At 47.3% G+C, this 25,745-nt stretch overlaps 2 protein-coding genes across 6 annotated transcripts in view; both read left to right on the plus strand.

The window, feature by feature from the left end:
• The window catches only part of LOC308250810 (cytochrome c oxidase assembly protein COX16 homolog, mitochondrial), an 84,698-nt gene that overhangs the window by 47,956 nt on the left and 10,997 nt on the right, over positions 1–25,745 (plus strand). For 2 of the 3 annotated variants that reach the window (XR_013960871.1, XR_013960872.1), the window contains 2 exons: positions 837–956; positions 1,297–1,595. The exons of the other annotated variant lie outside the window; for it this stretch is intronic. The gene's annotated coding sequence lies outside the window, so the exon portion shown is untranslated. Of the gene's footprint in view, positions 1–836; positions 957–1,296; positions 1,596–25,745 lie in introns of those variants that run through there. 3 annotated transcript variants of the gene reach the window in all.
• SLC8A3 (solute carrier family 8 member A3) overlaps positions 1–25,745 on the plus strand; it is a gene marked incomplete at its 5' end in the record, with an annotated part of 157,562 nt that overhangs the window by 19,483 nt on the left and 112,334 nt on the right. The window contains one exon of one of the 3 annotated variants that reach the window (XM_080673470.1): positions 10,979–11,062. The exons of the other annotated variants lie outside the window; for them this stretch is intronic. Of the gene's footprint in view, positions 1–10,978; positions 11,063–25,745 lie in introns of those variants that run through there. 3 annotated transcript variants of the gene reach the window in all.

A 25,745-nucleotide genomic window follows, 5' to 3' on the forward strand; every position in this document is an offset into this window, starting at 1 on the left:
AGGGCAAAGGAAAATACCTTTTCCATTCATTTGGAAGGAAATATTTTACAGATTTTCTCCCATACAGGAACTGGATCACATAGCCATCCCTAACTGCAAGACAGCTGAAAAGTATCTGGCAAGGGGGTTTAAAATCCCCATAATTGGTTTAAGCCAGTCACAATTTATGTGTATTCAGCCTTTTTATTCCTACTTTTTAAGTGCTTTTTAAAATTTTTTATCTTTCACTCTTACAGTGGCCACGGCCCAAAAAAGGAGAAATGTCTATGGGACAAGCAGCTCATGTGATAGGGAAAGTCATATGATACTGTGCTCTGATAAGTAAGAAAGAACAACAATAAAGTTACCTATATGCTATGATTAGGGCTGGCCAAGTAGTGGCCTTGGTCTATGATTGGCTTCTTTAGACTTGGCTATGATAAGAATGAAAGAAATAACAAAGACACCAAAATTGTAGGAATACAAAAGCCAATTAAAACCCTCCATAGGCTAAACTCATTACAAGTACCATTCAGAGGATGAGCTGGGCCAAATACTAGTATAAGGAGGCAACTGAAGTTGTAGTTCTAAGTCAGGCAGAGAACAATATGATAGTATCTTTGCTGAAGACAGCTCCCCTTATCTCTTAAGAGTAGGAATCAGCCAATTTCCCTAGTTAGAAAGGCCCATTTGGTAGGGCAAAAGTCAGGATGTGTGTGCAATGATATGGGCAGTCAAAAAAATTTTAAATGCCATTTGTGTGGGAGTGTATGTGTGTGTTCCTCAGCAATGTGTTATGCATTGAAACAAGTCTGATCAACTGCTCCACACCAAATAAAATAATCTGCTCTTTATAGATCTCTGAGTCTCCCCTATCCTCTTTGTATGATACCCTCTTATAAATTGGAGAGGAGAGCCAAGAAGCTGCCAAGGTTGTAGCATGGTGGTGTTTACCTCAGAAAGCAATCACATGGGAGGTAAGCTTGGCCTTCGCGAACCATACCCTCTCTGCACTATTTCCCTTGGTGTCAGTAGAGCCTACAGCCCAGCTTGTGGAATTAAAAGGTAGTGTCAATGGGAAAGTGATTACTAAATAATGCTAATTTAAAATTAGGATACAAAATGACCCCCGTTATCCCCGAATATAGTATATTAAGCGTGTAATTATTTAAAATTAGAACCTTAATAATAGTTACTTCCAGGTGATGATATTTGGATAATTTTTCTTTATACTTTTCTGAATGTCTAATTTCACAACAATATTTCTTTCATAATTATGTAAATGTCCTTTTTTCCCCCTCTTTTTTTAAAAATCAGTGACACAGAAGAAGATGCAGTTACAACAGCTGGTACATACTGTTCACCATCTTGAGAGGAGCAAACCTTTCAAGTGCTGTCTTCTTTTCATCAAGAAGTGTATTTCTTACTGGTGAAACAGAGAATAATCAATACGAGTAGACCAAGATCATAAGTTTTGTGATAACTTCTCAGGGAAGAGACTGCTCAGGGTGTTTGGAGCTGTTCTGTCTGGCTTCCTGCTGCTTCTGGCTCGATGTAGAACTTTTCAGATTAATATATTTTTTTAAAATTTAATAAATCTTTATTGTTCAGATTATTACAATTGTTTCTCTTTTTTCCCCCCATAGCTCCCCTCCACCCGGTTCCCACCCCACCCTCTGCCCTTACCTCACCCCCACTGTCCTCATCCATAGGTGTACGATTTTTGTCCAGTCTCTTCCTACTCGCCCCCATACCCATTTCCCCCCGAGAATTATCAGTCCACTCCCTTTCTATGCCCCTGATTCTATTATATTCACCAGTTTATTCTGTTCCTCAGATTTTTAATTCACTTGATTTTTAGGTTCACTTGTTGATAGATATGTATTTGTTGTTCATAATTTTTATCTTTACTTTTTTTCTTCTTCCTCTTCTTTAAGAATACCTTTCAGCATTTCATATAATACTGGTTTGGTGGTGATGAACTCCTTTAGCTTTTTCTTATCTGTGAAGCTCTTTTTCTGACCTTCCATTCTGAATGATAACTTTTCTGGGTAGAGTAATCTTGCTATTCATCACTTTGAATATTTCTTGCCACTCCCGTCTGGCCTGCATAGTTTCTGTTGAGAAATCAGCAGATAATCATATGGGTGCTCCCTTGTAGGTAATTAACTGTTTTTCTCTTGCTGCTTTTAATATTCTCTCTTTGTCTTTTGCTCTTGGCATTTTAATTATGATGTGTCTTGGTGTGGTCCTCTTTGGATTCCTTTTGTTTGGGCTTCTGTGCACTTCCTGAACTTGTAGGTCTATTTCTTTCACCAGGTGGGAGAAGTTTTCAGTCATTATTTCTTCAAGTAGGTTTTTAGTATCTTGCTCTCTCTCTTCTTCTGGCACCCCCATAATTCTGATGTTGGTACGCTTGAAGTTGTCCCAGAGGCTTCTTACACTATCTTCAACTTTTTGGATTCTTTTTTTCTTTTTGCTTTTCCGGTTGAGTGTTTTTTGCTTCTTTGTATTTCAAATCTTTGACTTGATTCTGTGTTCCTCTAGTCTGCTGTTGGGTCTCTGTATAATATTTTTTATTTCAGTCAGTGTATGTTTAATTTCTAGTTGGTCCTTTTTCATATCTTCGAGGGTCTCACTAAATTTATCGGCCTTTTCTAGGATATTCTTGAAAAACCTTATGACCGTGGTTTTGAATTCTATATCCAGTTGTTTGTTTTCCTCAATTTCTTTTTTTTTTTAATGAATTTTATTGATTTTTTACAGAGAGGAAAGGAGAGGGATAGAGAGTGAGAAACATCGATGAGAGAGAAACATCGATTCAGCTGCCTCTTGCACACCCCCCACTGGGGATGTGCCCGCAACCAAGGTACATGCCCTTGACTGGAATTGAACCTGGGACCCTTCAGTCTGCAGGCCGATACTCTATCCACTGAGCCAAACCGGTTAGGGTGGTTTTCCTCCATTTCTTTCGTTTGTGATCTGTTTCTTTGTCTCCGCATTTTCGTTGCTTCCCTGAGTTCGTAGGGTAGCTTTGTGTGCTAGATTTCCTATATGGCCCAGTGGGTCGGCCTCACCAGTTAACCTGAGGTGGACACGCTTGGTGCACCCCTTTGTGGACTGTGTGTACAGCCTTGTTGTAGTTAAGTCTTGATTGTTGTTGGTATCACTGAGAGGAATTGACCTCCAGGCCAGTTGGCTGTGAGGATCAGCTGTGTCTATGCTGGGAGAAGTTCGGTACTGGAGACAGCCTTATAGGATCAGACTTGCAAAATTGCAAAAGCCTCTGTGCTCAGCTTGGATGGGGTGGAGTCTCAGGGTGGAGCAGACAGTCTTGGCTTCCCGTCAGCCCTGCCCTTGCGTGTGCACCTCCAGACCTCTCCCTTCCGTGGCTCCCCTGAGTTTTCGCCTAACAGTCCAGATTCCCCCCATAAGAGGGTGGGTCCCCAGGGGCTCGCCCGGAACTGGGGTTCAGTGCAGTTGGAACTAGGGTTCAGTGCAGTCAGGAGCTTCCGACTCCCTTCCGCTAGGGAAAGCCTGTGGCAACCTCCGCATTCAGTCTTCTCTGCGAGCACTCACGTGTGGGCGTGCCTCCAGATCCCTGCCCCCCGCGGCTCCCCCGAATCTCCGAGTCTCCGTGTGCCTTTCTCTCTACCTAACAGTCCAGACTCCCCCTGTATGAGCCTGGGTCCACGGGGTTTCACCCGGAACTGGGGTTCAGTGCAGTCGGAACTGGGGTTCAGTGCAGTCAGGGGCTTCCTTCCCCCTCCCGCCAGAGAAAGTCAGCCAGGCACTCAGCCGCCCTTCCTCTCTGCGCACGTGTCTCTGTACCTCAGCCCTGGATTCTCAGTGTGCTTTTCTCTTTCATTCTAGTTGTAGATTTTCCACTCAGCCAGCCTTCCTGTAGTTCTGGATGATGTCCATTTTGTCTTTTAGTTGTAGTTTTGAAATTGTTGTGCGAGGCAGCGGTTTAGGTGCTTACCTATGCCGCCATCTTGGTTTCTCCTTGCAGATTAATCTTGGTGCTCCACTAAGAGTTTGTTATTTTTATTTTTTCATTCTCACTGAGGCTGTTTTTATTGATTTTTCAGAAAGGGGGTGAGGGAGAGAGAGAGAAAAACATCAACGTGAGAGAGAAAGATTGGTTGCTCCTGTGTGTGCCCCTACCAGGCATCGAACCCACAACCTAGGTATGTGCTCTGATGGGGAATTGAACCCACAACCTTTTGGTGTATGGGAGGATGCTCCAACTGAGCCAGCTGACCAGGGTCAGACTTCGTTATTTATAGCTCTGTTTACTTCTAAACTATAGACAAACGAATATGCAATATACAAAGTACCTTGCTGGTGGGCAACAGAGTCCACCCCCCACCCACCTACCCAAGGAAACAGCCTTTCATTAGGAAGAGGACTACTTACACCAAGAGGAAGAATGATACAGTATCTGAGGTAGAAGGTATTTAAAGAAGATGAAATCAAGCTAAAAGCCTCAGGGACTCCAGGCTGCCTGGCTTCTCCTCAGCAGGTTTTCCCTTGTCTCCTTCTGCTCTCCCCTATCATTCTCTAGGCTCTTCTCATTCCTCCAACCCAGCCACTGCTCCTCTGCCCCCACATCTGCACATGGCTCACTCCTTCACTCCACTGATGTCGCTGCTCAAATGTTAACTTCTTCTGAGAGACCTTCTCAGAGAATTCAGTCTAGATTGCTAAAACATGCCCACCACAGCCTTCCATCTGGCTTGAGTTTTCTTTGTGTCACTTATCCTCATATTAAGTTTTATAAAAACACACCTAAGTTTATTTGTTGTTTATCTCCCTTGGACACAGAAGCACGAGAGCAGGAACTTTGTCTTGTTCACTGCTGAATAGCCACACCTGGACACTGGCATGTATGTGTAGTCAACTTTCAGTGAATAATTGTGTCATCAATGAATGAAGGAACAAATCGTCCTCCTCAACCCACTTGAGAAGGTGATTTTGTGGCCGCTTTACATCCCATCACTAAGTTGCAGTAATTCAGAATCTGATGTTGAATACGTTTGTCCCTTTTGTGTCCCTCCCTCACCGTGTTCACTGCCAGACTTTTAACTGTATTCGTGTCTACTTCGTTTCCTTCAACCTTCCCCCTGGGGAATCCCCTTAGAGCCTCAGCCTTTCCCAGTGTCTCCCTGTGTTCTTTTTTGCCAGCTTTACTGAGGTATGATTGACAAATAAAATTTGCATATATTTAGGTTGTATGACATTATTCTTTTAAGGTGTGCAATGTGATGACTTAATATACAAATATATTTTTGTGGTGAGAACACTTAATATCTACTCTCTTAGCAAATTTTAAGTATACAATATTATTAACTGTAGTCATCATTCTGTGCATTAGACTCCCAGAACTTATTAATCTTACAACTGAAAGTACCCCTTGACCAACATCTCCCCATTTCCTCCATCTCACACCCCCTCGCAACCACTGTTCTATTCTCTGGTCCTATGAGTGTGACTTTTTTAGATTCTCTGTGTAAGATACAGTATTTGTCTTTCTCTGTGTGGCTTATTTCATTTAGCATGGCCTCCAGGTTTATCCATGTTGTTGCAAATGGCAGGAGTTTCTTCCTTTGTGCACTTCATCATAATTGAAACCTGCTCTTCCCCATTTGGACCTCACCTCTGAACCTCAGAGACTATTAACTAGTGTCCAAGGTCAGTGACCCGGAGAAGCCCACAATGGCAGAAACTCCTATGGGGCCTAATTCACCCATGATACTTAATTCAGGTCTGTGATAAGTTTTTCTCCCTCAACAAAATGGAACAGATAGTCAGTCCTGCATTAAAACCTCTTACCAACTCTGGAGCTTACAAGCATGAGGGGAAAAGTCAACATGCCAGGGGCAGTTGAATAGAAATGTCTTACATCCTGGATGACATTACTGAACTGTTGAATTACCCTGAGATCACTTTCCTTTGAACTTCTTATGATTTTAAACTACTGTTGTTGAATACCCCATTACTTACAGAGGGAAGAAATCCTGACAGGGTTGTGGGCTGGAGTAAGGATTTCTTTAAGGATGGAAGATACTTGCACAAATGGAATGTACTTGCACATTAAGTCATTTTATATTTTATAGACAAAGATGCCTATTATTTTTTCTGTTATTCAATATTGTTTTACAAGTTTTAGCCAATATAAGAAAATAAAATGAAAAATTACAAATATTGGTAAATAGTGAAATTTTTATTTTCAGATTAGAAGATTGTTTTCCTAGAATCTAAGAAATTCTACTTTGTTTCACTTTTCTTATCTATAGAACTGATATATCTACCTTAGATATAACTGGTCTACCTTATAGGGATATTATGAGAATTAAATGAGCTAATCCTATGTAATAAAGAGGTAATATGCAAATTGACCATCAGTCCAACACACAAGATGCCCCCCCCCCCCCGCCATGTGGACACAAGATGACTGCCACAAGATGGCCTGCATGGAAGGGCAGTTGGGAGGAACCAGGCCAGCAGGGGAGGGCAGTTGGGGCAACCAGGCCTGCAAGGGAGGGCAGTTGGGGGTGATCAGGCCTGCAGGGGAGGGCAGTTGCGGGGGACCAGGCCTGCAGGGGAGGGCAGTTGGGAGGAACCAGGCCAGCAGGGGAGGGCAGTTAGGGGTGACCAGGCCTACAGGGGAGGGCAGTTAGGGGTGACCAGGCTGGCAAGGGAGGGAAGTTAGGGGTGATTGGGCCAGCAGGGGAGGGCAGTTGGGGGCAACCAGGCCTGCAGGGGAGGGCAGTTAGAGGCAATCGGGCCGGCGTCAATCAGGTTGGCAGGGGAGTGGTTAGGGGATGATCAGGCTGGCAGGCAGAAGCAGTTAGGGGCAATCAGGCAGACAGGCAGGCGAGCGGTTGGGAGCCAGCAGTCCTGGATTGTGAGAGGGATGTCCGACTGCCCGTTTAGGCCCAGGCTGGACTGAGGAACACAGCCTCCCCCGTGCACAAATTTCATGCACTGGGCCTCTAGTACACATAAAATACTTAGAACAATGTCTAGCCCTTTGTTAGTTTTCCATAAATGTTAGGCTGTTATTTAAATAGTTAAATAAGGTAACTGGATACAAAAGTAAAATACTTTTTTAAAAATTCATTTTAATAAATAGAATTAAAAATACATATATTTTTTGCATTTAATTTTTTCTTTATTGTTGAAAGTATTACAGATGTCCCCTTTGTTTCTCCCCCCCCCCCATTTATACCCTCCACCCCACACCTGCCCCTCTCAGGCCTCTATTGTCTGTGTTCATATATGCATACTAGAGGCCTGGTGCATAAATTCATGCACAGGTGGGGTCCGGCCAGCCCACCCTGATGGGAGCCCACCGGGGGTGGGGCTGGCCAGGGGGAGGGGCTTTGGGAGGGGTTTAGGGCATGTCCGGCCCATCTCAGTTCCAGTTGGCCGGACCCCAGCAACAAGCTAACCTACCGGTTGGAGCGTCTGCCCCCTGGTGGTGAGTGCATGTCATAGCGATCAGTCGACCGGATGACTGTCTGCCCCCTGGTGGTCACTGCGCAGTCACAGTGAGTGGTTGAGTGGTCTTAGCATATCATTAGCATATTATGCTTTGATTGGTTGAACAGATGACTGGATGACTGGATACTTAGCATATTAGGCTTTTATTATATAGGATAAGTTTTCCTGTTAATCACTCCTAACCCACTGCCCCACCCCCACCTTCTCTCTGAAATTTGTCAGTCTGTTCCATGCTTCTATGTTTCTGGATCTATTTTGTTCATCAGTTTATTGTTCATTAGATTTCACATATGAGTGATATCATGTGATACTTTCTCTGACTGGCTTATTTTGCTTTGCATAATACTTTCTAGGTCCATCCATGCTGTTGCAAATGGTAAGAGCTCTAGAATTTTAAAAAGATTTAAAAATATAGGTTCCATGAGGGCAGGGAGTTTTATCTTCATTATTCAATTTTATCCCCACACTAGAATAGTATTTGGCACATAGAAGGTGTTCCACAAATATGTATTTGTTGAGTGAAATAACACATGTAAAAACAGATAGTACAGCCCTAGCTGATTTGGCTCAGGGGTAGAGTGCTGGCCTGCGGACTGAAGGGTCCTGGATTCGATTCTGGTCAAGGGTACATGCCTGATTGCGGGCTGGATTCCCAGTAGGAGGCGTGCAGGAGGCAGCTGATCAATGATTCTCTCTCATCATTGATGTTTCTATCTCTCTCTTCCTCTCCCTTCTTCTCTGAAATCAATAAAAATATATTAAAAACAACAACACGTAGTACAGGGTCATAGGCATTCAATGAAAGCTGGTTTCTTTGCTTCCTTTTTGTTAAATTATAAAATCCATCATGTTTCAAGGTTCCAAATAACCCTAGGTAACTCCTTGAAGTTGGAATCTAATAAGGACTCATAGAATCAGCCAGAATACTTGGACTCTGTATTAGCCTGCTAGGGCTGCCATAACAAATTACCACTGACTGGGTGGCTTAAAAACAGAAACTTATTTTCTCACACTCTGGAGGTTAGAAGTCCAAGATCAAGGAACCAGTAGGCTTGGTTTCTTCTGAAGCTGCTCTTCTCAGCTTGCAGATGGCTGACTTCCTGCTTTATTTTCACATGGCCGTCCCTCTGTCTGCGTGGACACCAGTCATTCAGTGAGGGCTCACCATAACAACCCCACTTTAACTTAATTACCTCTTTGCAGTCACTTTCTGAGGTACTGGAGGTTACCACTTCAACATACACATTTGTGGGGGGGTGGGGGTGGGCACGGCACAGTTCAGCCCATAACAGATTCTATCCCTTGTAGGGTTCTGTGATTGGATCGAATCCCCTCCCTTCTTTGGGCATCAGTATCCTCCCAGCTTAAAATGAAGTTGGTGGCTCTTGCTCCGAATGCTGACCATCAAAGGTTTGCTTGCTGGCTTTACTGTGAAAATCCTCTTGAGTTCTAGCACAACCAGAAATAAAGGAATAAATAATGGCAGAAATTGAAGGCCAACTGTAATCAAATTTACTGTTTTCCAACCCTGCATGCATGTAGTAGAGAGGAGGAAATAGATGAGAAACTCCATGTCGTGTTCACAGGACAAAGTCGGGTGTAGAACTTCCAGTGGGAGAGAAGCAGGGTTGGGAGGAGAAAGAGAATTCACATATTTGGGAATTACTCTATACCGGACTATAATCTCACTGAATCTTCACAACTCCTTGAGGTGGATGTTATTACTTGCATTTTACTGGTGAGGACACAGAGGCTCAGAATGTTGAGTTGGGTTTTGTTATTTCAGTCTACCTAGAACTCAGAGAACACCCACAAGTCACTCTGCCTTTAGCGATAGTTGAATAAGTTCAGTAGCAAAGCACCTGGCCCTAGAGAGGTGCTGATAATTGGGAAGTATTATTTGTTGGCACCGCACACTTGGCTTTAGGTAACAGAGGCCTGAGAGAAACAACGTCCCCCTCTTATATTCTGTCCCAGAATCTGCATTGGTGTCTCTACAAAAGGCCAGCCACCATGATCATTTTAGATCTGTTTAACGCCATCGATGTACTAGGGAGATGAAACCCCATTCTTAGGAGAGGCCTGCTCGCCTCTCATGCCTCCAGGAGCAAGCCTGACAAATATAGCAGAAATTACAGGCATCTGATTTAAGGCTACATGTGTACACTTCGCCCGAGCCAAGCCCCAAACCCTAGTTCTGCTGCTGCATCAAAGGACCATCTCTCTTCCAGGCTCCAGGCTCAGAGTAAGCAGCAATTTGGGAGACAGCCCCCTCTTATTTTTAGCCTTAAAAACCCCAAACCAAAACATACCAGCGCTCACCCAAGCGTCTCTCACAAGCTGTTGTTTGATTTGGGTTGAGAAAATGACAGACTGAGTTCTGCACCAAGAACAGCAGAAAAAAAAGGGGGGGGGGAGGAGAAAGGAGTTTTATTTTCCCTCCACTGCCAACCTCCATCCTCCTCAACTCCTCCCCTAGGCCTGGGTGGACCCTGCCTGGGTAATCGTCCCCCTGCTATATTTAAAAACCACAGATGTTTGGTGGAAACTCAATTTCGGAATTGCAGACGGCGTCTCCTAAGGACAAGGGGAAAGCCGGTGCCGCGCGCCCGTTGCCCGCCCTCCCTGCCTGCTGCCCGGAGCTCCGGACTCGGCGGAATCCAGGTCAGGACGCGCCGCCGTCTTGGAAGTACCGCTGGCTTGGAGGAGCGGGGCGCCAGGCTCCGACGGTTGGGTGGGTGGCCGCGGGCGAGGGGTTGTGTCTGCATTCGTCCTCGGGTCTCTCTGGACTCAACGAGGTTCGGGCTCGACTTCCACACTGCCGGCCGGGAAGCGATCTGAAAATTCCCCCCACGGGCGGGCGAGGATACATACGCGCGGCTTGTCATTCCGCGCAGCGCGCTCTCTCCCAGCTGATAGGGTGACGTTCGGTGTGGAGGCTCAGAGATTGGCTTTTTGATTTGGCTTCTTGCTGCAGCTTAGTGGGCAAAGCTCTCGGCTCTCCCAGAAACCAGCCCCTCCGCGCGTCCCCTCCGTGCGCGGCGAGGCCGAGACGTCGCTCCCGGTGACGGCGTGCGAGGAGGAGAGCCGGCGCTCTCCCAGCCCCGGGAAACCCCGGCGACGCGACTGCAAGCCGGGGTCCCTCGGAGCCACCGGTACGCGCCAGCTGCCCGCCTTCCTGCCCCTCCCGGCAGGGATCCCCTGCAGCCGGCGGCCGGGACTCCGGGCCTCTCCCGGGCTTAGTCCGGAGCCCGGGGTCGGGGGTTTCCGGGGGTCTTGGGCGGGTTTTCCCTGCTCCTGCAATCCGCGCCGAGGGACCCCTCCCCACGTGCCCCGCCCCGGCCCCAGCCCTCGCGCTCCAGATGCGCTTCCCCGCAGCCCCCTGAAAGCTGCGAGCCCACGAGCCGCGGCCAGCCGGCGGCGGACTGACATGCCCCGGACGCGCCTGCGGCCGGCGGGCAGCCCGCGGGGGCGATGAGCGGCGGCGGCCGGTGAGGAGCCCGGCGGAGGGGGCTTCGCACGCCTTCCTCACCCCTTCATTTGTCCACTCCGCTCGGGAGACCGGGAAGAAACGGTGAGTAATGGGTGAGCCTCTTGCCCTTCCCCCTCAGCGGGTGGCCGAGGCAGGGGAGGCAGAGGTTGGGGGGCTTGAGCGTGTCCCCAAGAGGGTTCCAGCTTGTGAAGAATGGTGTTAATTAAGTTATTTTCTCAAGAGCATTCATATGGACTGCCTTCCTGAGGGCTTAGTGCCTGAAGAGGTGGGGGGAGGGTGCCCCGGAAAGTGTACGTTTTGTATGCGGTGTTGGGGGGGTCAGGGGGGAGCTTCTGGCAGAGTGTCTAGCAGGGGTGAGGGGGGTGAGGGGGCGGCGGAGCAAGAGATGCCTGGCCATGTGTGTGCAGTCGGGTTGGCGGCGGGTGCTCATTGGGAGGCAGACTGCTCGTGCTGCGTGCTGGATGCGTGTGTGCTGGCTGTGCCAGGCGTGCAGTGCTCCTGAGGCTCTGAGTGCCCACGGGCGTGGGGGCTTGGAGGGGAGCGCGTTAATCCAGTCGGCGCGCGCCCGCGTGCACACCGGCACGCGCGCACCCCAACGTCCGGACTCCACGGCAGCGGGTTGGGAACTGCAACCCCAGCGCACCCGCCCGCGGCGGCCTAGGGGCGGAGAGGAGGAGGGTCTCCCGTTCTGTGCTCTCCAGACAGCGGTGGTCTGGGCGGTCCCGGGCCAGGTGGAGAGAAGCGAAGTATGTAACTACCCCTCCAATACCCCCTCCCTGCATCACACACACACACACACACACACACACACAGCGCCACAGGCCCTCATTCAGAAGCTAGAGCTGCTCCTGCAGACCCTGCCTGACCTGCCTTGAGTACCGGAGCCATTGGAGGACATAAAGAAAGCCATTTAATCCAGGGGGAAAAAGAAGCTTTTCGTCTTTATTCACCGTGTTTTATTTTTAACCGTGGAGGGTTTGAGTGTGGTTAAATAGAACAAACGCCTTTAATGCAGTGCCATAAATTTACCCGTTCGCTGCCCGCCTGGTCCTCCCTCCCCCTATTTCTCTCCCTTCTGGCGATTGAAAAGCAAACCCAGAAGGTTTGGTGGTCTGTCTCCTGGGCAGAAGGATTGAAATTAGTGACTGTTATTCAGAAACGCAGGCCGCAGCTGGGGGCAAGGCGTAGAGCTCCTGGGTGGTCAAGAAACACCCAAGAGGAAGGAGTTGGGGGTACGTGAGAGGAGCACAGCTGGCCCACTGCTGGGGCACCGAGAGGGAAGCCCGGGGCCTTTGGCGACCTGGTGACTTACAGCCGCATGTGATTAATCTTCCACAGCTGTTGTGCCCCAGCCACTTGAGCCGAGCTCTTGTTTACCTCGATTTTCAAATATAGCTGCTGCGCCATGCTCTTCCTGAAATAGGGGGTCAGTTCACTCGCCTGGGCACTTGGCCTCTCACTGGCTCTTCTTTCCCTGCCGCACTGGGTCCCAGTTGGAGAGGAACTTGTCCCTTCATGCCTTGCAGTTCTTCAAATGAGGATGGTGAGTGATCAGAGCTTGGGTGACTAGGCGTGGGGTGGGCCCCCCAGCCCCGTCACTGCAATCTACATTTCCTATGGGCAGTCCCCACACAAAAGTCCACATGACAGCCTCATAGATGTGGGTTGAAGAGCAGCAGATGGAACCTACGGAACTGAACTTGAAGTGGTTCTTGAACTGAGTCAAGATGGGAAGGCTGTTTCTTCTCCTGAACTTCAACCCCCCTGGGTGTCTAATGTCCTCCTGTTCACCCCTTAGCTCTGACTCCCTTGGTTACCTCCTCCAGTAAGCCTCCCAGGCCTTCTTTGGGCCAGATCCCCTTATTTTATATACCTACTAGAGGCCCGGAGCACGAAATTCTTGCACTTGGGGGGGTCTCTCAGCACGGCCTGCACCCTCTCGCAGTCCCGGAGCCCTTGGGGGATGTCTGACTGATGGCTTAGGGAGAAGGCCTAAGCTGGCAGTCAGACATCCTTAGTGCTGCCATGGAGGCGGGAGAGGCTCCCGCCACTGCCACTGCACTCGCCAGCTGTGAGCCCGGCTTTTGGCTGAGCTGCGCTCCCCCTGTGGGATCGCACTGACCACCACAGGGCAGCTCCTGTGTTGAGCATCTGCCCTCTCGTGGTCAGTGTGCATCATAGCGACCAGTCATTCTGCCGTTTGGTCGATTTGCATATTAGCCTTTGATTATATAGGATAACCCAAACCAGTTATTTTGAAGTAATTTAAAGATGTACATCAAATCTATGAATGTGATTGAATAATGCCAGTTACACCTTTAGACCGTAAGCTGCAGGAAGGGAGGAAAGACAGCTGGTGAATTTACTCACATTGTATCCCCAGGGCCTAGCACTGTGCCCACCATAGAGTAGTTACTCAGTATTGTTGTATTAAATAAACATACTTGGAGGGAGGCGATACATCTCCTCTCTGCTCATGCTCCTCTGAGCTCCACATTGGCATCTCTTGCACTGCCCTCCACAGCCTTCTGGTCAGAGAAGGGAGAAGAGAGTTTTCAAACTGACCCTGTAAAAACATTCCCTTCCCCCAGGCTGCTCCCTGGGCTGAGGCCCTAAAGCCCAGGCAGTGTCCTCTTACCCTCGTCCTGCCCTATCTTTGGGCAAGGCGGTTCCTTATATAGGCTCTGGGCACAGTTGCTGGTATTGTCCATGGATGGTCATCATGGGCATTGTTCCATGGTCTGAATTGCCCACAATCTGGACTTGGGGGAATGTGTCACACATCTTGGCTTTTCTTTAAGCTACCAAGGTCAGATAAGAGGGGAATATAACTCCCTTTTCACTCAAGTCTGGTTACTTTGTCTAGAGCAGCCTTGGGCAAACTATGGCCCACGGGCTGGATCTGGCTGTTCTATCCGGTTCTCTTGCTCTCCCCTCCGCTCCTTTACTTTGAATTTATATTAGTTCACACAAACACTCCATCCATGCTTTTGTTCCGGCCCTCCGGTCCAGTTAAGAATCCATTGTGGCCCTCGAGTCAAAAAGTTTGCCCACCCCTGGTCTAGAGGTTCAAATATTGGGTGAGGTTCAGAGATACATTGGACTCCAAAAGAAAAAGCATTCATTTACTTACTCAATTAGTTATCCTATATAATAAAAGGCTAATATGCAAATTGACCGAACGGCAGAACCACCGGTCACTATGATGTGCACTGACCACCAAGGGGCAGACACACAATGCAGGAGCTGCCCCCTGGTGGTCAGTGCGTTCCCACAGGGGGAGTGCCACTCAACCAGAAGCTGGGCTCACCAGAAGCCTCTCCTGCCTCCATGGCAGCGCTAAGGAGACTGACAGCTTAGGCCCACTCCCCACTCTAAGCTGTCAGTCAGACATCTTCTGAGGGCTCCTGGACTGTGAAAGGGTGCAGGCCAGGCTGAGGGACCCCACCCCCCCAATGCATCAATTTTGTGCACTGGGCCTCTAGTTTATTCAATAAATATTCAACAACAACCTACTCTGCCAGGCATTTGCTGGGTACAGAGGCAAAGAAAAGAGAATGGTTCCTTTCCTCATAAACACACATTCATTTCAGCAGGCAATGACCATCTATATAAAATGACTCCTTTTAGTGGAGGGTAAATCCTGGGCACAATGGAAGCAATATAGGAAGATCACCTCTCTATGTGGCTTAAGGAGGGCTTCCTAGGGACAACTAAATCTCAGAAAGAAAGGATGGGTAGGAGTTGGCTTTGGTGAAAGTATGGAGGGGGTGGGGTGGGGGAGAAAGTGTTATGAGGGAAGGGATTGGATGAGAGCTCTTCCAAATGACTGAAGCCAGAGGCTAAAATTCGGGGACATGAGTTTTGAGAAGCTCTAGGGGCCAAACTTCGAAGGGCTGGTACTCCATGTTAAGGATTTCCACTGAATTTCCTTTGGGAGCTTAGGGAGGTTTTCAGTACTGAAGTGCAGGGCCAGATTTGTATTTTAGATAGTATGCGGAGACTGGGATGTAGGGAGAGAGAGGGAGGCAGGGCGTTAGGAGTCTGTGGTAGAAGCTGTAGTGTATCATTGTCCGGGTGGCCTGTGAAGGAGGGTAGGGGATTCCTCTTTCTGTTTTAGCATACAAAGCAGAGTTGCCCTTCTAGAAAGAAGTTCTATTGTATTATTTTTTAAAATCTTTATTGTTGAGTGCTCGCTTCAGCAGCACATGTACTAAAAAATCTTTAATGTTGAAAATATTACGTATGTCCACTCCCCCCCCCTCCCCCCATTGACCTCTTCTAGCCCGCTTCCACCCCCCACCCCAGGCCTTCACCATCTTATTGTCTGTGTCCATGGGTTATGCATATATGCATATGCAAGTGCCCATCAGTAGATGAATGTATTAATAAAGCTGTGGTGCATTTACACAATGGAATAGCACACAGCTATAAAAAAGGAAGAACTCTTACCATTTGCAACAGCATGGATGGACCTGGAGAGAGGTTCCACTATTTTTAATGAGATTGGTTGTCTGTTTTTTGAATGGGCACTCTAAACCCAACACTGGGCAGGTCACATTTGAGGGAAGAAAAAGTGGCTCCAGCAGGTGTAAAACATACTTCCTGGCCTACTGGGCTGTAAGGAGAACCCCCAAAGATAAGAGATCTCTGGGGGCTGGGGAAGGCCCCAAGAAGGAGTCTGGAAGGGTAAGAAGTATGTATATACATAGAGACAACTGAGCAAAGATATCTAGATAGGAAGAATCACAAATGTATGTGTATGCCTATGTTTTGGTAATATGAAGGGTGAATAAAGGCTAATTCCAGTATCAAGAGTTTTCAGATATGGCACACAGAGTCAGTTCTAAGAAAACAGCTCTATTTCGTCCTGGATGTAATTTGGAATGAGCCAAGTAGCATGGATGACATCGATATTTGGAATGATAAATAGTGCTTTTCTGGTTGTGTGCAAGAACAATAGGCCATGTGAGGGACTGGATCTGGGAGTGGGACTGGAACCCATAATCCTGCCCTGGCTTTCATGTGGTAGTTTCCAAGTCACTTGAGAGGGGAGAACCTCAAAGTCACGCACTGCTATGTCCGTCCTGCAGAATGAAGCCAAACAGTGTGAGCTTGGTTGATGTTCTTTGCGCCCTGTTCTCCCCACTTTGTTCCTCATCCTTCCCTGTCACTAGTCTCCTCCTCCTTCTGCATAGTGCCCAGGATCCACCCCGGCCCTGCCATCAAACCCCGTCCTAAAATGAACATCACTTGTCTAATTCCATCCCCCCATCATGCTCTTTTCCCATCTTACTGACAAAAAACTTTTACAATTTTAGAGTAATCACCTGTCTTTATTTTCTCATCACTTACTCATTCATTTAGCCCCTTGTTTTCCCACTTTTCTCCACCACTGGCCAATTCTCATCCACCAAAACATAACTTATTCTCCAAAACATAACAACTTCTTCCCGATTACCTATCTGTCATCTATCTTTTTATCTACCAATCATCTATTTATCTAACCTACCCCCTCCCCATCCCCATCCGATAAGATTGACCAGTAGTTCTTAAAACTTTCCCCTTTTGGCTTCTCTCCCACTGAACACTCTGGGCCCCACTAATTCTCTAGGTGGTCCCTCTTCCACTTCTCCAATATTCTCTCCTTCCCCCCAGGTTTCCCCTTTTCCGTTAGCCCTCGGCATCTCCTGCAATGGTTTGTGCTGTTACTCCAGTGCCGATAGTTCTGGCTCTGTGACTCCAGCTCTCCAATCCCAGTGAGTCTTGTTTCCAGCCACTTGCACAGTGCCTCCAAAAGGCTATCCTGTCAGCTCCTCAAGTTGAATTCTTGCTAAATGGACACCATCTTTGTTTTAAGGTGCTGCTCCTCCTGACTTCCCACTTTCCACTGATGGCACCAGCCAACTTCCAGTCACACTGGCTCAAAAACCCCAAGTTTATCGTTGACTCCTCTGCCTTGTCCCCCAAGTATTGCTAATGTCTGTTAAGTCCACCCCCCCATTCTATCCATCTTACTACAACCTGAGGACAGATTTGATGACTTCCTACATAATAATGACGATAATAGCAATTATTATTGTTAAAGCAGCCAGCATCTGTGTGTGTACCACCTGGCAGCTACTCTGTTGCAGAATGCTTCACCTGTATTAAGTAGTTGCTATCATACTATAAAAATAGCTTTCTGACATCTTCCCAACTTCAACCTCCCCCTCCAATTAATTTTCACACCTGTTACAGGATTCCTCTCCTAAAACGCCCTTCTAGGCTTGTCATTTTCCAGCAAAAACAAACAAACAAACAAACAAAAAACCCTTGAAGGGCCTCCCAGTATTTGCAGCAGTCCCAACTGCTCGTATTCAAGGCCCTCGTGGCATGGGTCACCACTCCATGTCTGGTCTCATGTTTTACATTTTCCATGTGGGCACCTCGGTAAACTTGGCCTTTTTCCTTCTGTGCTTTGTTCACAGTGTACCTTTCACTGAGAACCTACCCAATTCAAACGGTTCTTCCTGATGGGGAAGCTTCATGCAAAAGCAGTTCTTCCTCTGAATTTTGGTAACACAGCATCTATTTTTCACGTGGTCCTTACACCTATTGAAATGTGCGGGAGGAGGTTATTTGTTGTTTTTTTTGCTTGGGCTCACCCCACCTCCTGGACCAAGTGCTTTTTCTTTCTCCTACTCCCTGTTGCAATGATACCTGAAACACAGTGGGTATTCACTGGAAAATAAAGGAGCAAACGAATGCCTCACATAAAAAAAAATCTTTATTGCTGAGATTATTACAAATGTCCTTCCTTTTTTCCCCCATAGCTCTCCTCCACCCCGTTCCCACCCTACCCCAGGCCTTTGCCACCCTATTGTCTGTGTCCATAGGTAATGCATACACTCATATAAGATCTTTGTTTAATTTCTTCCTGCTCCCCCATCGCCCTTCCCTCTCAGAATCTTCAGTCTGTTCCATTTCCATGCCTCTGATTCTATTTTATTCACCTGTTTATTCTGTTCATTAGATTTCTTCTTCATTTGGTTTTAGATTCAATTGTTGATAAATATGTATTTGTTGCCATTTTGTTGTTCATATTTCTTACCTTTTTTCTTCTTCCTCTTCTTAAAGAATACCCTTCAGCATTTCATATAATACTGGTTTGGTGGTGATGAACTCCTTTAGCTTTTTCTTGTCTGTGAAGTTCTTTATCTGACCTTCAATTCTAAATGATAGTTTTGCTGGGTAGCGTAATCTTGGTTATAGGTCCTTGCTATTCATCACTTTGAATATTTCTTGCCACTCCCTTCTGGCCTGCATAGTTTTTTTTTAAAAAACATTTAAAAAAAAATTTTGTATATTTTTATTGATTTCAGAGAGGAAGGGAGAGGGATAAAGAGATAGAAACATCAATGATGAGAGAGAATCATTGATTGGCTGCCTCCTGCACGTCCCCTACTGGGGGGGATCGAGCCTGAAACCCCAGCATGTGCTCTTGGCCGGAATCGAACCTGGGACCCTTTAGTCCACAGGCCAATGCTCTACCAGGGGTCCACATGCGGCCCGCCGAGGACATTTATCTGGCCCGCCGGGTGCCGCTGCCTGTCCTGCTTAGCAGCTGACTCATCCCGGGCCCGCAGTGCACATAGGAATTTGTTGATAGTTTTTTTTCTTTAAACTATAGTCCGGCCCTCCCAACGGTCTGAGGGACAGTGAACTGGCCCCCTGCTTAAAAAGTTTGAGGACTCCTGCTCTATCCACTGAGCCAAACCAGCTAGGGCAGGCCTGCATAGTTCTTGTTGAGAAATCAGCGGACAGTCATATAGGTACTCCCCTGTAGGTAACTAACTGCTTTTCTCTTGCTGCTTTTAAGATTTTCTCTTTGTCTTTAGTCCTTGGCATTTTAATTATGATGTGTCTTGGTGTGGTCCTCTTGTTTGGCGTTCTCTGTGCTTCCTGGACTTGTACATCTATTTCTTTCACCAGGTAGGGGAAGTTTTCTGTCATTATTTCTTCAAATAGGTTTTCAATATCTTGCTCTCTCTCTCTTCTTCTGGCACTCGCATAATTCAGATGTTGGTACACTTGAAGTTGTCCCAGAGGCTCCTTACAATGTCTTCATATTTTTGGATTCTTTTTTCTTTTTGTTCTTCTGGTTGGGTGTTTTTTGCTTCCTTGTATTTCAAATCGTTGATTTGATTCTTGGGATCCTCTAGTCCAGCAGACGCCAACCTTTTAGACTTCACAGACCACCAGTGGTTCAAGGACCACTGGTTGGCGACCGCTGCTCCAAAGGCTTCCTTTAACCAGTGGTCGCCAACCTTTAGGACCTCACGGATCAGCAGTGGTCTGCGGACCACTGGTTGGCAACCTCTGCTTGAATCCCTGAAATATTATTCTTTACTTCAGTCAGTGTATGCTTAATTTCTGACTGGTCCTTTTCCATTTTTTTGGCATTCTTACTAAGATCCTTGAAAGTCTCACTACGTCCCTTGGAGGTTTCTAGAAGATTCTTGAGTAACCTTATAACTGTGGATTGAACTCTATATCTAGTAGTTTGCTTTCTTCCATTTCTTTCATTTGTGACATGTTTCTTTGTCTCCGCATTTTGGCTGCTTCCCTGTGTTGGTTTCTATGTATTGGGTAGAGCTGCTATGTCTCCTTGAGTTGATAGAGTGGCCTTGTGTACCAGGTATCCCATAGGGCCCAGTGGCTCAGCCTCCCCAATCACCTGAGGTGGACACTCTAGGTACACCCCTTTGTGGGCTGTGTGCACAGTCTTTTGTAGTTGAGACTTGATTGCTGTTGGTGTCACTGGGAGGAATTGATCTCCAGTCCAATTGGCTGTGGGGACCAGCTGCTACTACAGTGGGAGAGCTGCTGTGCAGGAGACACCCCTATGGAGGTCTTACTTCAGGAGGGCTTTGGTGCTCACTGAGTCTGCCCCTTGAGTGTGTCGCTTATGGATGTGTAGAGTTGTAATCTGGAATGATCTGACACCGGTATGATCAGACACGGACCACTGGGTACACTGGCTCTTGGGTCACCAGGGAGGTGTAAAGTCAGCCACTGCCTGGGGCCACCCAGAGGAGCTACAGAGTGATCTGGAGATTCCTCCTCTTTGTATGGGGTTTTGGAAGTGCCCAGACGAGGCCCAGCTGTGAAGCAAGGCAGGCTGCTGGTGGTGCTGGCCTTGGGCCGCCTTTTGATAGCTTTGGGGCTCCCTGACCCAGCTGCAGCTTGTTTGATAGGTTTTAGCCTGAGCAGCTGCTGCAAGCAGCTTGAGTGGGGTTATAAATTGGATGGGGTGAGGTCTCAGGGAATCACCAGGGCGGAGCAAAAGGAATGGCTGCTTTTCAGTCCTGTGACCAGGAAGGTCCCAGCATAGGACCAATGACCGCTGCGAGCACCTCTGGGAGAAAGTCAGTCAACCCTGAGTTCCTGCCCCCATGCCAGACAGTCCAGTTTCTCCTCGTATGTGTCTGGGTCCCCCATTGCCTCTCCTGGCACTGGAGCTCAGAGGAAGCAGGACCTTGTAAGTTCAATTTGTGGTGCCGGCCTTTTAAGAGGAGCAGCTGGGTCTCCAGCAGCCTCTATGTCACTGAGCCCCAATCCACACTGGTTTTTACAGCCCATAGTTCTCACTGCCCATAGGGACTTCTCTTGGGGCTGGGACCCCTTGCTCCTCTGGGCAACCTCTGCAGACGATGTCCCTCCCAATTAAAAGAGTGCCTAGTGGGTGCCCAGACCAGCCCGTTCCACACCTGCTAGCCTCCTACCAGTCTCAGTGTGCTTTCTTCCTTACTTATCTGTGCTGCGTCGGCGAGCTTGAGGGAGGGCCGGGGAAGGATGAAGAAAAGACAAAGAGAATAAGCTAGGTCTAGGTAGGTGGATCTTCTGTGCCTGGCTGAGGCCACAGAACAGATCCAGACTGCAAGCCAATGCTTTATTTTATAGTCAGAGGTAAACAAGGTAATTTACAATGTTCTTGTAAGTTTCACTTGTTTTGGCAGCACTTGCTGCACCTCCCATAGCCCATTAGCTACCCAGGAAAGATCTAGGGAGCAGTCACAAGATCAAGCTTAATTATGCTAAGAGGGCTGTGCCCTCCAAGCTGGGACTTGTTTGTGGCTTTGTCAGCAGGTCAGTCTGAGGCTTAACCCTATAACCGCTCCCTACACTTCTCTAGTAGGACTTCCATTCAGTCAGCTTTCCGGTGGTTCTGGATGATGGTTGTTCTGTATTTTAGTTGTAATTTTGATGTGGTTGTGGGAGGCAGCGAGTACAGGTGTTTACCTACACTGCCAACTTGCTTCTCTCTCTCCTGCCTCACTTTTGATGCAGGTGAAACAAGGTCAAGAAAGGAGGGGGTGTCTATGCCATTTATCAAAAAAGAGGCCAGTGGTGGAGTAAAAATAATCAAGCGAGGAACAGGCATCGAGGTGTCATGGAAACAGTGCTGAACTGGTGGTGAGAAGGTTATGTTTTAACAATCATAGGCAAGACCCACTTACGCTCTCTGGGCCTTGCATTCCTTATCCATCAAAGAGGTTATGTTGGATGTGTTGACTTTTAAGCAGCCTCCCTGGCCTGACAGTTCTGTATTGTGAGTCTTGTTCCACACCCAGTGGATTGCCTCCTGCTAAGAATACTTTTAGTGCCAATAGTACCTTATACCTGCAATTTGAAGCCCCCAGTTTATCCGTTGTCACATCGGATCTGTAGTGGTCAACATGGCCAGCCACCTTGACTGTCTGGATATTTGACCAGTGAGGGACCCTGAGCTGGCTAAGTGCCCTGATGCCCCTAGGTTGGCACTTCCATATGGAGTCACCCCCCCCCCCCCCCCCGCCCCACTGCAACACTCCAGGGCATTCCCGGAATGTCTAGTGGTGCTCTAGGCCCCCAAAGGCTCCAGCCAGTGCTGCCTCTACTCCTGAGCTTCTGTCATTCCTTTTCCATCCAGGAAGGATGCATTTAGAGCCATGTAGACTCTGTCAAGAGTCAGTGTGGAACCACTCTGCTCAGTAGCTTTCCAGGGACTCAGCCCACCGGCTGGAAGAGTCATCCTGAGCAAGTGCTTCCAGCCTCTCAGAAGGAATTAATCAGGGCATCAACTTCAAGGAGAATCATTAGAAGAGTGGGGAGTGAGCACAGCAGCAAAGTCAGTGGTAGATCTGCTGAGAACCCTAGGCATCTGCTCCTACCCCCTCTTGTGAAAGGGGGCCCAGAGAACCCTCAAAGTTGATTGTACCAGAAAATATCCTAGCCATGTCTCAGAGAGATGACTTTGACTGCTTGCCAGCATCCATTTGTTCTTCATTCAGGCAATGATATCAGTTAATTCCATATTTCAACACCTAAAAATTAAGAAAAATTAAATGGCATTAAAATAAAGCAAGCTCCTGGAGAATGAGCTGAGGAAAAGGTATATAAAGGCAGCTGATCATCAGCGGCCCCCTGATGGGTGGGTAACAGGGCAGAAGGATGTTGGCACTCTCTCTGTGGGTGACCACAAGAGCTAGGGCCCAGGTGCTTCCCTCTGGGAAACAGGCAGGGGCAGGAACAGTGCCCCCTCCGGTTGCCCTGGGTTCCTCACTCCCCTGACCCAGCCTGATTTCCTTGTAGCGGCAGGGGATGATTGCTCCTGGTCCTTGCTGACATGACACTGCTGTAGGCCTGGTGGAAGGAGACCTCTGGCAGCCAGGGGACCACAGCTTGGTTCTGGCTCCATTATTTGTTGGCATGGAGACTCTTGGCAATTAACTGAGCTACGGTTTCTTCATCTGTATGAAGAGCCTTACAAGAGGATTAAATGAGATCATGTGAGTGAGAAGGCCTTTGTGAACGGTTGGCACATAGAATTGCTTAATATTTATTGAATTAACGATGCACTATAAATATGGGTTATCATTATGCCACACACTGTGGAGAAAAGGTGCCAATGAGAGGGCTATAGTGGAGGAAGGAATTGTGTTTTGAAACAACCTCACAATTGCCGCCCACAGACTGTGGTCCTGTTGGTTTGCTGAATGAACAAAACTGCCTGCTGTCTGAGGTCTGGCTTTTCACCATTGACCTCTCCCAGCAAGTCTGAAGTCTCCCCTCACAGGTACATCTGTCCACACTTAATCCTGCAGACTTAACATTGATCCGTTCGACAAGTACCGGCATTCACTCTGCCGGGATCCACTCATACTGTGGTCAGCAAAAGGGACATGTTTCCTGCTATCATAGAGTTTATATTCTGTGATACACCAGTGACATGTAGAAACAGTGATGATCTCAGCAAGTGATATGTGCTCTAAAGAAAATGAAAAGTGGTGACAGTGTTGGTGAGCAGACACAGGATCACCTTTAGATACGAGGAGTGGGGGAAGCATCTGAGAAAGGGGCGTCTGAGACCTGAATGCAACTGAAAAGGTATCTACAGCGATCTTTCTGTAAGGGTGTTCCAAGCAGAGGGAACAGTAAATGCCAAGGTCCTAGGGCAGGTGCTCGCTTGGCAAGTTCTGGAAACTTAGAGGACTCCACCTTCGTTGGAGTGGCAGGAGTTAAGGGCCGTGGGTTAGGAGTCAGAAAGGGTCTGGGAGTTTCTGCAGGAGGAGGAGTTGCAAAGAATGGCGTGATCTATTAGATTTATATTTAAAAAAGACATTTTTGGCTGTTTTGTGGCAAGTAGACTGTAAGAGATGGGGCAAGACGGGCAGCTATTTTAGTATTCTAGATGTGAGGTATAATGTGAATCTCCGGCAGCTAGATCAGAGTGGGTCACACGTTTGGCACTCATAAATCTGGGAGCACATCTAGGCAGAAATGATCCTCAAGGAACCTACAACTGTGATGGGCACATAGCAAGTGCCCAACGAACAAATCCGTAGGCAGAATCACGCTTTCTTGTAGTCACTCTAGGACTTGAGTTCATCTCAATATTTTGGAGCTTTTAAAAATACTTTTTAGTTCTGTCCAGGTGGCTCGGTTGGTTGGAGTATCGTCCTGTACACCAAAAGGGTGTGGGTTTGATTCCCCGTCAGGGCACATACCTAGGTTGCGGGTTCCATCCTCGGTTGGGGCGCCTACAGGAGGCAACTGATCACTGTTTCTCTCTTACATCAATGTTTCTCTCTCCCTTCCTCTCTCTCTCAAATCAATAAAAACATGTCCTCAGGTGAGGATTAAAAAATACTTTTTCTTTTTTTAGGTAGCAGTATTTCATAGGGGCAGTACCTCCCATGAGTTCATTTTCTTCTCTGCGAAACTGTGTTCTTCTTTGAAATAGACATGAGAAATCCACCTCCATGATGCTTTCAGCCAGTGTTCATGACTCCCAGAACCCACATTTAGATACTGATCTTGTGTACTTTTCTTTGCACTTCTCCACGGCAGAGACCAGACCTGCTTCATCACTGCATCTCCAGAGCTTATCATCGTCTGGACTATTGAATCAACAAATAGTTACGGCGACGAGATTGCACTCTGGTGCCTTGCTTGAAGTCCAGGGCCTTCCTGCTGTCTCCCTGGAGCACCCAGAACTCTCACTGGCCTCATTGATCTCACAGTCACAGGACATTCCTGAAGCTAAACCTGTATCTAAGTTCAATGGTTTTATGCTGATTCCTTCAGCTTCCATTTCTTTGGGCCTCGAGATCCCTGAATCAGGAGGAACTTTGATACAGTTGGGTCCTTGCTATGCCTCTTCATTCCTCTTTCACCATCATCTTCTGTTTTCAATTGGTCTCCAGCATGTATTGATTCTACTTTTGAAAGAGCTCTTAAATCCACTCCTTCCTCAGCAGGCCTGCACTCCTTGCCTCTGCTTAGGTTCTGATCACGTCTCTCTCAAAGGCCGTGAGAGACTCTGAACTAGTCTTCCTGCCTCCAAGTCTTGCCCTGCTTTCTCCACCTACCCAAGGTCCATACTGTCATCACTCTACGTCTGCTATTCAAAGGAAAAACATTGATATTGTCCCTCCTCTGATTAAAAAACTTTCAGTGGTTCCTGATTGCCTCCAAGATGATGCCCCAATTCCTTGGCTGGGCGTACAAGGCCTTTTTCTGACCTAGTCCTCACTACCTTCGCAGCTTTTTTTCAAATGCCTTCTCCTTCAGCCACCCTGCTCATCCAGGCTGTCATTCTCTTTAGCATGGGCTTTGTTACCATTGTGTGAGATGCACTGGCTTCTACCCAGTTCGCTCCTGTTCATTCTCCAGATCCCAGGTCTAAAGTTACCTCGTTCATGGACTGGCCCTGACAATCTCAGGCAGCCTCAGAGCTTTCTTCCTCTGAGCTTGTTGGCACATGGCAAATGCTTCCAAACCTAATCCTTGTTTTGTTGTAATTGGTTTTCTGTCACTGTTCTCCAGTGAAGTGTGTTCCTAACCAGGAATTATATTTTGTTCATCTTACTGAAATTTGAAAAACCTTGCTCATAGCATCCCTGACAGATGGGATGCTCCATTTGAACACTGCCAAGAGTGGGAAAAATTACTGGATGTTATGCCTTCTATTTTTGCATACTTTAATCAATCTATCTATTCATTCAATAAATAAATACTGAACACCTACTACATGCCAGGCACTGTTATAGGCACTGGGGATACAGAAATACCAAACAGATAGAAATTTCTACCCTCTAGGAATTTTTACTGTAGTTTTTTTTGAGTGTACACAAAAATGAGTTGGGTGCATTTTTTCAGTATAATTTAGTGAAAGCCAACCTGTGACATATAGACTGGGTTTCATGCAAATGCATGCATGAATAAATAAATGAACAAA

The sequence above is a fragment of the Plecotus auritus genome (genome assembly GCF_963455305.1).
Source record: "Plecotus auritus genome assembly, chromosome: 1".
NCBI classification, from domain to species: Eukaryota; Metazoa; Chordata; class Mammalia; order Chiroptera; family Vespertilionidae; genus Plecotus; species Plecotus auritus.